The 12,162-nt window shown below is 38.4% G+C and overlaps 1 non-coding gene across 1 annotated transcript; it reads left to right on the plus strand.

The window, feature by feature from the left end:
- The first annotated feature begins 53 nt into the window (after window positions 1–53).
- Window positions 54–156, plus strand: LOC126951861 (small nucleolar RNA U13). The gene has a single exon (XR_007724704.1). It is a non-coding gene; the product is annotated as a small nucleolar RNA U13 (small nucleolar RNA).
- Window positions 157–12,162: the final 12,006 nt, after the last annotated feature.

Below are 12,162 nucleotides of genomic sequence, written 5' to 3' on the forward strand. Positions count from 1 at the left end.
CTCTTCCTGCCTATCCCTCCCTCTCAAGTTTCTACTTAAGACAGAGAGGGTAGATCCTTTTGTAGTTCATAAGCGTGATGCTTGAGTGTTCATGTGCATGTGTGAGATGTGCCTCCCTCAAACTTGTTACAATGTGGGCACATTATCCATCCAACGTGGAAAAAAAAGACAGAGAGGGTCCTTGGATACCCAACACCAGCCAGGACCCAAGTCCAAAAGGAAGTTCACATTATTAGACCTTTTTACCTTGTTCATTAAAAAGAATTGGTAACTATACAATAATTTGTTTCCTTTACAGATACTCTAATTAAAAAGAGACATACTAAAATATGGAAAATTCTGCTTGTTTCATCCTACTTGGCTTTAGAATGTCAATTATCCCTACTTTCAATTTCATCCATTTCCAAATATACAGCTTCTTAGAAATGTAGGGAAGCTGTTCTCTGCCTGTAAACATGAGATTTGTCAATCCTTCTATTGTTTATTATTGTATAATTGCAACATCACTTCTGAAGAAAGGACTTTCAGGACCGATAAATTTGGTCATGTCATTTTTTTTCTAGCAGCATTCTGCTTCCTTATGCATTTTCTTATTTCATACCAAGCTTGGTTTATGGGGAGTTTGGGTTAACAGAGCTCTTAAGGGTAATTAGTGTCCAATTAGTGTCCAATTAGTGTCCACTTAGGCCAAAGTTTCATGTCTGTGTGAGTTTTTTAACCTCTGGGAAGAATTAAGTAAGTCGGGACTCTGTTTACAAAGCAATTCTGTCTGCCCTGAGCAGTTTATGAGTAATATTCCTAGTTGCTAGATGACCAGACAAAGCAATTCAAAATTTTTTGTTGACCCTTGTAGCTAGTGAAAAGATCAAGACTGACTGCCCAGTAATCTAGATCCTTTCTTTCTGTGCTTGTTCTGTGGGAGTTTCCATAGCCTACAAGTGTCACCAAGAAGCTTCATCCAGACCCAAAAGGAAGGTTACAACACTGCTTTTTGGATGAAACGGTCATGACATTGTCCTTTCCATCATCAGCCCTACTTCAAATGACTAACCCGGAATGAAAGCCTCTCTACTAACATGCATCCATACCTGATTTGTTTCTCCCAGTTTTGAAAATTATAAAATTTTTGAAAATTATAAAAATTTTCAAAAATACAGAAAAGGTAAAATATAAAAGAATAACATAATAAACATTTTTATATTCACTACTTAGTTTCAACAACTGTTGACATTTCGCTGAGCTATTTGAAAATGAGTTGCACTTTATCTAGTATTTCTGCATGGGTCTCTTGAGAATAAACACATTCCAATACAAGCAAGGTAACATTATGACAGAGGATTTATCCATTTCATTTAGGTTGTTGAAGTTATTGGAACAAAGCAGCTCATAGTATTTCCTATGATCCTTTTAAAGTCTATAGGATCTGTAGTGATGCTCCTCTTTTATTCCTAATGTGGTCATTTGTGTCTTCTTTCTTTTTTTCTGGATAAGTCTAGTGAGAGTTTTATCAATTTTATTGATTTTTTTTTTTAAAAAAAACAACCAGCTGCAGGATTCATTCATGTTACTATCATTATCATTATCATCATCATCATTATTATATTTTAGTTTTTATTTCATTTATTTTTACTTTTATGTTTATTGTGTCTTCTTTCTATTGAGGGTTTAATTTTCTTTCTTTTACTTGTGTTTTCTACATCTTAAGATGAAAATTTAGATTTTTAAAATCTGTATCCCACACATTTTGATATGTTGTGTTGTAATTTTTAATTAATTCAAACAATGAATTTCATACTTCAATGAGAATATCATGAATAAACTTGCATTAAATGAGCAATTCTTTTTGTGAAATTCAAGTAAATCTCTAATAGCCTTTTTGAGATATAACTAACACACCATGAAATTCATCTTTTTAAAGTGTATGAGTCAGTGATTTTGAGTATATTCACAAAGTTGTACAATTACCAACATTATCTAATTTTATAACATTTTCATCACCCCAAAAAGAAACACCATACCTATTAGTAGCCACTTCCCATTGCCCCCTCCACCACAATCCCCTGTCAAGCACAAATCTGATTTCTATCTCTATAGATTTACCTATTCTGGACACTTAATATAAATTGAATCATGTAATATGTGGTCTTTTGTGACTGGCTCTTTTCACTTAGCATCATGTTTCCAAGATTCACTCATGCTCAACATGAATCAGTACTTCATTTATTTTTATTGCTAAATAATATTTCAGTTAATAAATATACCACATTTATTTATCCATTTATTAGTTGATGGATATTTGGGCTGTTTCCACTTATTTGCTATTATGAATAATGCTACTATGAACAATAATGTGTGAATTTTTGTGTGGATGCATGTTTTTAGTATTCTTGGAGAAGAACTGCTGAATTATATGGTAACTCTATGTTTAACTTTTGGAAGAACTCCTAAACTGTTTTCCAAATTGACTGCACTCTTTTCTTCCCATCAGCAGTGAATGAGAGTTCCAATTTCACCATATCCTTGACAACATTTATTATTGTCTGCCTTTTCTTTTTGAGCTATTCTAGTGGGTGTAAAGTGATATCTCGTGGTTTCCATTTTCTGACAGGCTAATGATGTTGAACATCTTTCATGTGCTTATTGATCGTTAGTATTTCTTCTTTGCAGTAATGTCTGTTCAAATGATTTGTCTGCTTTTAATTGGGTTGTCTTTTTATTGCTGAGTTGCAAGTGGTATCATTTATATATTCTGGATACAAATCCCTTATCCGATATGTGATTTTTAAATATGTTGTCCCATTTAGTTTTGGTGAAGTTCCATTCACTGATTTTGTTTTGTTTTGTCCCTTGTGTTTTTGGTGTTGTATCTTTAAAAGCTATTGCCTAACTCAAAATCACAAATATTTAGTCTTGTGTTTTCTTCTAAAAGTTTTATAGTTTTAATTTTTACTTCTAGGTCTTGGGTATATTTTCAGGGATGTTTTCAATGTATGGAGTGAAGAAGTGGTCCTCCATCATTCTTTTGAACATAGACATCCAGTTGTTCTAGCACCATTTGTTGAAGTCATGCATCATTTTTGTCTAGAAAAAAAATTTCCAGCATGTAAATAAGTGACTTCCAGATTTTATAAAATCATAGGACATCACCTCTAGAATTCTGCTTATAGGTAACTTATTCCAAATATCCTTAAACAGGTTAGTTAATTTACCCAAAACTATCCCTGCATCAATTCTGTTCCCAACTCATGTACCCAGAATCTGTGCCAGCTTAGAAACCATGTGGCTCATCTTCTACTGCATTGGTGGTCAGAATCCACTTCTCCTTTTTTTCCCCACACACTTGTATTTTTACTCAAGACTAAAATTCTCAAAAATCTAGTGGGTATGGTGAGTTGTGGTGTGGAAGGTTTGGAGAGAGATTGCTGGTGACACATTTCATTTAAGAAAATAAAGTTTTGTGGGGGAAGATGCAGAAAGGAGGAGCCCTAGAGTTGGTATAAGAAGGGACTGCAATTTAAAAAAAATCTTTCTTTAGGATAGAGTCCCAGAAAATCAGTGACATGATGAGAGACCCACTCATTTACAGTGAAGCCACCATGGATAAAGGCCTTCTGGACCTTGGATTTGAGATGTGGGTATTCCATCCAGCACTGAGATTGTTTAGCGCAGCAGATTTTTCACTGGCTCATTCTGCTGCCATTCTCACTTCCTTCTACTGAACCTTCTAATATAACAGATGCCAGGAGACTAAAAACCCTACTTAGTACTTAGCAGAGCCAAGATTTTGCATGTGGCTTAGATTCTGCCAAGGAGATGTCCACATGAGACCAGGAGGGTGTGAGCAATGGGAGCCAGTGGCCATGGTTCATGATAGATACGTTGGTTCTCTTGGTGCAGGTCTGGCAGTTTCTGAAACTAGATTCCTAGAAACTTAGGTACTGAGCAGTAGGCAGCAGCAACAGAAACAGTTCCATAGGTGGTTGGGCATTTCCTTTGATTGCTGTATTTTTGATTATGTGATAATTAAACCTTAGGCCCTGAGCCTCACTGAGATTCTGTAAGGTTCATCATTCCATCTGATACATCACTTTCTTCTCAGATCAAATAGAGTGCATTCTGCTTTCTTCCACTATGAGCCTTGACCAATATAACCAGTGATCTAATCAACTATGAAAGGGCAATTAACACATTTTTCTCTAGTGTCAAGTCTAGATAAATATTCCTTTTGTAAAGAATGAATCTGAAAGAAAAAAATCAATACAGTCCTGATTTGAATAAAAGATTCAAAAAGTTGAAAGAATCAGTATCCCTGAAGACTAAGAGAAGCACAGAGACTTTTCAAAATTATTTATAGAAAAACCAGAAATAAATTATTTTGGAAAAAATTTTCCATTCTCAATAGAATACAAGAAGGCAATGCCTCCACGCAATAAGATCAGTGAATCAAGCTGTGATCAAAGAGAAGCAGTTATGAGATTCAAAAACATGACGATGAGCCAAGACCATAAGGAGAGAAAAAGGTTCTGTAATTTTATGCTATAACACAAACTTTGCAAGGTTATGGCACCCAGATATTTGGTCAAACACTAGTCTGGATGTTGCTGTGAAGATAGCTTTTGGGTAAGATTAACAATGAAATCAGGGGATGTTAAGTAAAGCAGTTTATCTTCTATAACATGGGTGGGCATCCTCTTATCAGTTGAAGGCCTTAAGAGAAAAAGATGGAGGTTCCCCACCCAAGGAAGAAAGAATTCTACCTGCCATCTGCTTTTGAACCAGAGCTGCAACATTAACTCTTTCGGGTCTTCAGCCTGCTGGCCTACTATGCAGATTTTAGACTTGCCAGTTTCCAAGGTAACATGAGCCAATGTCTTTAAATAAGTCTCTTTCTCTCTCTCTCTCTCTCTCTCTCTCTCTCTCCATCTCTCTCTCCTCTACACCCACACCCACACACCCTATTGGCTCTGTTTTTCTAGAGAACCATCACTAATAAAAATAGCATATAGTTTAGTCTTATATTTTTGTAGTCTGATCATTTCTACCTTTTAGTTTAGATGTTTACTCCATCTACATTTATGTAATTAATTATCTGATGAGGTTTATATCTATCAAGTTCTTATCTGCTTTCTATTTGTCTCATCTGTTTATTATTCTGCTTTCTCCAATCTGCTCTTAAGGAAAATAATTGAATTTTTCACCTCAGACATTTTGATTTTTAGTTCTATAATTATTTCTTTATGTATATAAATTTATTTTCTCCTGCCAGGATTCCCAGTTGACCCTCATCATGACCCCTTGTTCCTTTATATGTTTGCACATATTTGTCACAGGTGCTGTCCACTCCTTCTCTCATAACTCCAAACTTTTGGTCTCCTTAGAAGTGGTTGCTAATGATGGCTTTTCTTTTTATGAGTCCTATTTTTCTATTTCTTCACATGTCTAGCAATATTTTCTTTTATCATGGGCACTGTAAATGTTTTGTTTTAGAGACTCGGTCAGAGTGCTAAGTTCTGCCTTAGAGTGTGAAGTTGGCTGCCTGTCTGGCGGGGACTACAGTCGATATCTCCTCTCAATTCCCTCTGTCCTCCATCTGCTGCCTCCTTCTAGGACCCTTGACATTTTCTACACGCATGCGCAGTTTATGCGTGTGTAGTCAGCCAGGAACTGGGCAAAGTTTGCACACAGATTTGGAGGATTCCCCCTCCTTGATATCCTCCTTTTTGGCATTCCTACCCACCTCACGCTCCAGTTTTTCCAGTTATGAACTTCATACTCTGACTTCTCAAACAAGGAAGACTGCATATTTCTGCAGGAGCTCAGCCACTTCATCTTGTGCAGACAGGGCTGTGTTCTCAGGTGAAACGCCCTGCTAAATCTTTTACGTACAGTGCAGTTTTCTTTGTTGAAGGCTGACTCTATTCCACATTCAGCCTGCATTTCTTCCTTCTTCTGTGCCTTCAAAGAATGTTTTAAACTTGGCTATAGTTTACAATTGTCACCTGTGAGAGGATTAGTATGATACAAGCTTCTTTTTCATTTCCAGAAGTAGAATGCTGCAGGTTTTAATTACACCCAGTTTGAACTGTTGCTTAACATTAGACTTAAGTTCCCACATTTGAATGTTATACATATCATGATGCAGTTTCCAGCATCTGTGGTTAGCGTGGAGTACCTATGATTCTCAGGAATTCTAAAAGCTCATTTCATTCCTATGCTCTTCACTATGAAAGGGGAGGGAAAATGATTTATTGCTAGACCCTATGTGTGTACTATCACCCTTTCCCATCAACTTTTTTTTTTTTGTTTTTGAAGGAAGTGAGAATAAAAAGCTTGACCTTGTTTCGTCTTTTAGTGATCATGGGAATTTTCAGCTGCATTCACAAACCATGAAGGAACATGAGGCAAACTATTGTGTTCAACCTGACCATAGAGAATGTAGTATAGTGGTTAGGAGAGTGAGCTCTGAAGCTGGATGCCTGAATTTCCATGCTGTTTCCACCTCTACCTTGTCAATTGGAAGAGTTATTTAATTCTCTTCCTGGGCCCATTTCCTCATCTGTAAAATTATTTCACTCAACAATCTGGACATGATGACAATACCTATTTCTGTAGGTTTTTGGGTGGATTACATGAGTTAGAGCAACGTCTGGTGCATATAAAGCACTCAGTAAATATGAGTTGCTGCTGTTTTCATTGTCATTCTTATCACTGTCACCAAATGCTGCCTAACTGAAGCAATGTGGTTTCCCTCTTCTGCAAGTCCCAGTTTACTTCATTCTGAATTGTGGAGGCTAGTGTCCACTGTTGAGGTCTCCTCACTCTTTCTCTGTCCAGAAGAGAAACACATGGACCCCTCTGATATTGTACATAGTGGATAGAATAAAACCTAGGAATCAGACAGGCCAGCATTAGAATACTGTTTTGAATGCTTACCAACTATGTGAAAAAATGGCCTTGCTTCTCCTGAAGCTTGTTCCCTGTGAAATGAGTAGTAAGTACGTCTACTTGGGGGTTGGGGGAATATTAAATAAAATGAAATATGCTGAGTCCTGGACAAACTGATGTGTTTAGTCAAGGGAGTATAATTCTGGCATGATCCAGGGTTAGAGACATTGCCCCTGGGCTGGATGGCGGCCATCGCTCATTACTTAAGCTCAGGGGGACTCTTCCTCGAAGCATGCCCCTTGAAAGCCTCCCAGGATCCCTGGCAGGATCCCAGTTTTGGCTAATTAGGACCAAAAGCTCCATATACTGCCTGCTTCCTAAGGACATTGGCAAATAGCCTTAAGACATGTAGTTTTAACCCTTTCTCTCTTCTTCCTGCAAGGGCAGTCCCATTCAGTCCTACTAGGATTGATTGTTTATTTCGTGCAAGTTCTCTTGTACCCCTCGATTTAGGCCGTCATCTGGCCCTGCTACCTGCCACTCTCCTCTTGGTATCCCCTCACCATTCCTACTTGCCATAGTTTAGTCCAGGCCCAAACCATCATCCCTTTGGACTATTGCAGTAGCCTCATCAGGTAACCCTCCTAATTTCTGACCTTCTGTTACACCGCCTCCAGGGTAGCCTTCCAAAAGCACTACAGTATAATCCTGACAGCTTCTGTTATTCAAAGACAACACTGCATTTCTATCATTGGGATTATAAATGAAGCTATCAATCTGAGAGAGAAACTTGAGTCTATCAGGGACTCTTTTTTTCCTGTCAGTCCAAAATCTGAGCTTCCTGCTATGTCCCTCAGTGCCCTTTATGACTCAGTCTCTGCTGATACTGCAGCTTGGTCTCTTGCCACTCTCCGCATGGGATTCTAGGTTCTTCTCATATTAAGCGAGATGGGGGCTCTGGCTTCACCCAGTTATTTTCTGCCTCTGAGTCTTCCCTTGTCAATTTCCCTGTACCTAGATTGTCCTTGCTTCTTGCCTTCAGCCACAGAACACTTAGACATCCAGCTGTTTCAGTTCAGGGCCTCTTGCTTTCAGAAGGCTTTCCTGATGCCTCACAGACCTAAGTGTCCCTCCCGTCTTCACGCACAGACACCAGGACCCTTCCATGCAGGTCCTAGAGTCCATTTCGGTTGTCCCTTGAATTGTCTAACTCTCTTATCTGACAACAGACTTCCTGTGTGTCACTGTTCCCTGTAACCTTAGACTTAGTGAACCACTGTTGATGAGTGAGATTATTCTTGTGTCTGTGTGGGTAGGTGTGTGGCCCTCGGTCTGGGCATTCGCTGGTGGAATGTAGACATATTCAGGCATGTCTGAAGAACCACTGGGATGGCCCCAAGACAATGGCAGGAGAGATCAAAGAGTCTCTCAGGAGAAAGTGCAAACTGTGGGTGAGGCTCCAGCTGTGAGAGTCTTGTTTTATGCTTGTTTGTTGAACTGATGGTGTTCTTTCCAAAAAACTTAGATAAGAGCCTGGTGCAGAGTGTGGGGTGGTAGTAGAGGTTGTGGGGAGCTGTACTGGGAGGAAAGATGGAGGATGGGAAGTGCTATGTGGCTTTATGTGGTTCTCGGGATCTCCCATGACCTCTCAGGGTAAGGTTTTCCCACTGGGACAAGCCGCCACTGCTACATCACACACACGCCCATACCCTTACTTCCCTCACCCTCCCAGGTAAGCCTCACAACCTCTTGAAGCCCCATTTTCTTCATTTGGAATAACCAGCTATGGAGGCTGGAATATAGCTCCCACCAGTGTTCTTCTTCTTTCTTCCTCCCCCTCCCCCTTCCTTCTCCCTTCTCCTCCTCCTTCTCACTTTGAAGAACCAGAAGCATCTTCATTCCCATGATGAGATTCATTGTGTAACATGCAACAGCGATAGCAGGTGGCTACTGTATATGTGCAGAGAGAACTGGTCACTTGGTGCAGCTGCGGAGAAAGGAGCTCCAAGACCCCTCCAAGGAAAGATCCTTTGCAGGCATCTGCAGCAGCAAGAGCAAGGTCTATTCCCTCCTCTCCCAGCAGGATGTTGCTGTGATGAAGTGTCTTTTTATCCAGGTCAGTGCAAAATCCAATCCCCACTGATTTCTTCATGACAGGTTTGTGGGGAAGACAGTGGCTGCTGCTTCTGCTATCAGAGGACACAACACTCCATCTCTATCATTTGGAATTATACATGGAGCTATCAATCTGCGAGTAACTAAGTACTGAGAATAAGAAATGGTGTGATGGAAATGACACAAATGGTATTCCATTTCCCTTAGCTTCTCTTGTCTTTGTATTGGCCAATTAAAAGACAGTTTCCGGCTGAAAGCACAAAGCTTGTATCACTTTGTAAGTTTTAATTTATTTTGCAGGAAATCTTCATTAAGGTACCTAAGGAATTTCATTATAAGAAATAAAAAAATTAATCTATGCTGTATGGGAAAAAATAATCCTCTATACCCATTAGGCAATGAAAAGAAAGTCATTACTCACGTTTTCATTTTCTGGTGGCACTTTATTGTTTTATTCTTGTTTGGGGTCAGAAAAACTGTTCTTAATTAAAATTTAAGGTGGCTTCTGTATCTACTCAGAAGTATAAGGATGTATTGAAAACAAGTATAATTTTCTAGTGGTTTTCTTATGGTTTATTTGAGTCAGCCATCAAACAAGCAAAGGGATTATAATTTTTAGTTAAGGGCTCATACATTCCTTGTATTAAAGTTTAACTTTGGTCACATTAACTTAATAATTATAAGTACTGTTAAGCATTTCCTTGATTATTAATTATATCACAAATGGCCAGGCCCAGTGTCTCATGCCTGTAATTTCAACACTTTGGGAGGCTGAGGCAGGAGGATCACTTGAGACCAAGAGTTCAAGTTTCAGATATCTCAAATGGTTACTTTTATAAAAGGAAATACAGCACCACTTGAACAAATTCACACCCATAAGTTATAAATTCTAATTGAACTTAGAAGTTTGTGTCCAATGACATCATTTGGGGGAAGTAACAAAAATATTAATATGTAATATTTAATGAGCATATAATTCTGCAAAGTGCAATATACTCTGCATTTATTTCTGTTTTCCATTTATTCCTTAGAACAATCCTATTGGATGGTACTGCATGTACCATTATTACACATAAGATAAGCAAGGCCTAAAGAGTTTAAGAAACTTACCAAAAAATCACAGGTTGTAAAATAGAAAACTGAAGTGTATTAAGTGCCTATATAATGTGTTAGTCATCGTGTTGGACATTTAAACTTCTTACTGCCTCCCTACTAATTCCTTCATCCCTTTCACACTCCTTCATCCTTCCCTCCCTTTCTCCCTCCCACCAAACCTCTCTTCTTCCTTTTATCCCTCTCTTCCTTCCTTCCTTCCTTTCCTTCCTTCCCTTCCTTCCCTCCTTCCTTCCCTCCTTCCTTCCCTCCTTCCCTATCCCTCCCTCTCCCTCCTCCCTCCTCCCTCCCTCCTCCCTCCCTCCTTCCTTTCCTTCCTTCCTTCCTTCCTTCCTTCCTTCCTTCCTTCCTTCCTTCCTTCCTTCCTTCCTTCCTTCCTTCCTTCCTTCCTTCCTTCCTTCCTTCCAATACTGATCAAGTAACTACTATGTGTCAGGCATGTTTCCAGGCACTGGATGCTAGAATAGTGAACAAGATAAACAAGAAACAAGAGTTTCTCAGGAGAAAGCGTAAACTGTGGGAGAAGCTCCAGCTGCGAGAGTCCCTTCCTCCCTCTCTCCCTCCCTTCAAATATTGATCAAGTGACTACTATGTCGTCAGGCATGTTTTCAGGCACTGGATGCTAGAATAGTGAATAAGACAAACAAGGTCCTGTTCTCATGGCATTTGTTCTCTTACAGAGGGAGTCAGATATATATTTAATTAAATGAATATGATCAAAACAGACATAAACAATGCTATGAATCAAGGGATGTAACAGTCATTAGGTGGCTATGTTAGCTCATTAGTCAGGGTTATCCATTCTAAAATACTGAGCGACATCTGAAGGACAAGAAGAAATCAGTGTGGATGGTCAGGAGAAAAAGGATTTCAGGCAGGTGGAGCCATATTTAACCCTCTTAGTAACTTGGTGAGATAGGAATTATTCTTACTGTTGTAAAAATAAATGAATGCCCAAATATGTTAAAATATCCAAAGTTACAATGATGAAGTAAGTATGCTGTAGTGTGGGTGTCAGTCACAGGTATGTGAAATTCTAAAGTGATATAGCTGCCATAATACAAAGCTACTGCCCATTTAATTGAGAAGAGTATCACACGCAAATACATGCATGCACACACACAGGTAGACACATACATACCCCCTATATGTATGAGGTGTGCATAGAAAAGGGAGAGGCATACGGATATGTATGATCATGGTTGTGTGTGCATACATGAGTGTGTGTTTATTTGTAACTATAGCAGTTACCAATGTATTTGCAGATGCTCAGGTCTGTGATATCATTATTTGTAAATTAAAAAAAAAAAATCCTTGCAAAAATTATATCCAAATGCTTGACTGGCCTCTAAAATCTTCCTCTTACAGAAAATATCATGTATAGATAAAACTAAAAATGTCAATATGGCTAGAGCTATTAATACAAGATAATAAGATGTGTAAAGGAACAGCACATTATCAATAAAATAATTTGTTTATAAATATCTAGTTTTCTTTGTAAGTAATAGGCCTTTTACATCAGAAGCAAAAAATAGTGTCGTGCTAAACCACTTACTTAAATATTATTTGTTTCCTGAGAGGAAAATGCTCAGATCATTAGTAAAAAGGAGTTCACTTTTCTTTGAGTAAAACAAAGCAAAAGCCCTTTTGTAAGCTCCTCAGATGTTCAGGAAAGTATGGGAGGCTGGTCTTAAAGCATAGGGCATAAAATTAGACAATCTCTGGCTGACCATTCTAGTATAAATCATCACAAAAGTATTGACAAACATAACATATGATGCACTATTTATTTTTGTTACTTTTGTGAATTTTTCCATTAGAGGATACTGGCTGCCTGCACCAATCAGGCATTTTACATGGAACTCTGCCTATTGTTCTGTTTTGTCTGGCAAAATGTTTCCCATACTTTTATTTTCCTTTCAGCTTACACTAAAAATCTGTAAGAAGGGACAAAAGCCAAGATGTGCTTGTTATCCCTTGTGAAGTATTTTTTAATACTAAAACAATCTTTTTATTTAAAAAATTCGCAATGGAACCTGTTAAGGTCAA

Source organism: Macaca thibetana, chromosome 3 (assembly GCF_024542745.1).
Source record: "Macaca thibetana thibetana isolate TM-01 chromosome 3, ASM2454274v1, whole genome shotgun sequence".
In the NCBI taxonomy this organism is placed as follows: Eukaryota; Metazoa; Chordata; class Mammalia; order Primates; family Cercopithecidae; genus Macaca; species Macaca thibetana.